The following is a 1,547-nucleotide window of genomic DNA, read 5'->3' as shown; positions in this document are numbered from 1 at the left end:
TTGCATGAAGTGTACCGTTAAATTATTGGGTTGAAATGATGTCTAAATTACATATTTAGATGACTTAATCTATAGACTTGAAAGTGTTTATTCTTGAAGTAGAGTGTGAGGAATATGGACTCACTGGTCATTTCCTTCATCATTAACCAAGCTATATCCTTCTGGTGTCCATTATTAATCTTATTCTTCTTCGGGAGCACTCTTTGGAGAATACACAAAAAGACTCTTAGGATTTTGTCTTAGACAAAGGGAAGGACGTTTGGAAGGAAGCTCTGAGCAACTAAAGAAGGCAGCAAAAGTGAAGAGAGGCTCCTTGGGATGATGGCTTCTTATTCCCACAAGACATTGCAAGAGCTGGAAGCAATGGAGGCAGGTATCTAAACAGGACCAATGGGAGAAAAGGAAAGCCCAGGGACCCTAGAACATACTCAAACCAGCTTCCACGGAGTGGACTTGTATCAGTAGTTTTCTCCCATCCCAAATGCCTAAAGCTGTTGTTTCTTTATTCTGGAACTTAGTCTTATGTCTTCACAAGCATTCAACCCTTTCTTCCCGCCAGAGAATGAACTCAGTACTTTCGTAGGCAACAGATGACACCCACATTACAATTTTAAAGATGCTGAGTGAAGAAGGAAACCCGGGAGTCAGCCCACCTCTCTTTTCCTCAGGCTGCCGGGAAGATGGCGGACATTCAGACCGAACGTGCTTACCAAAAGCAGCCCACAGTCTTCCAAAACAAGAAGCGTATTCTGCTTGGAGAAACCGGCAAGGAAAAACTCCCTCGGTACTACAAAAACATCGGTCTAGGCTTCAAGACGCCCAAGGAGGCCATCGAGGGCACCTACATTGACAAGAAATGCCCATTCACTGGCAACGTCTCCATCCGAGGTCGGATCCTGTCCGGTGTCGTGACCAAGATGAAGATGCAGAGGACCATTGTCATCCGCCGGGACTATCTTCATTACATCCGAAAGTACAATCGCTTTGAGAAGCGTCACAAGAACATGTCTGTGCACCTGTCCCCCTGTTTCAGGGATGTACAGATTGGCGACATTGTCACTGTGGGAGAGTGCAGGCCCCTGAGCAAGACGGTGCGCTTCAATGTGCTCAAAGTCACTAAGGCTGCTGGCACCAAGAAACAGTTTCAGAAGTTCTGAGAGCACTTTGACCAGCTCCCTAGAACAAATAAAGTTATTTTCTGGCTATAAAAAAAAAAAAAGATGCTCTTAGGTAACTTTGGTTCCTTTCACTGCAGAATCTTCTTTCCCCACATTCCCATTATTCGTTTTCCAAGACCAATAATTCAGATCCATGTTGCACTGAAACTTTTGATCACTAGCTTTCGACATTCCCAGGTGGATTCTCTTGTTCACAAGTGTACCCCTGGGCCTTAGAAAAACCTATTAGTCCTGCATTAACATCCACTGCAAGCCCTTCTTGCTCCTGCTTCATATAAGAGACTGATTCTTTCTTGTCCTAACTACTTCCAAGACTCTCAGTCAGTCATTTAAGAACTAAGTGAGCCAGGTGCAGTGGCTGCTCCTGTA

General features: G+C 44.6%; 1 pseudogene; it reads left to right on the top strand.

Annotated features, from left to right (window-relative positions):
- Window positions 1-635: 635 nt before the first annotated feature.
- On the top strand, window positions 636-1,213 carry LOC148119861 (small ribosomal subunit protein uS17 pseudogene; annotated as a pseudogene).
- Window positions 1,214-1,547: the final 334 nt, after the last annotated feature.

The sequence above is a fragment of the Myodes glareolus genome, chromosome 14 (assembly GCF_982192425.1).
Source record: "Myodes glareolus chromosome 14, mMyoGla1.1, whole genome shotgun sequence".
NCBI lineage: Eukaryota > Metazoa > Chordata > Mammalia > Rodentia > Cricetidae > Myodes > Myodes glareolus.
The sequence above is the reverse complement of the archived record's forward strand: the minus strand, read 5'-3'. Positions and strand labels throughout refer to the sequence as shown.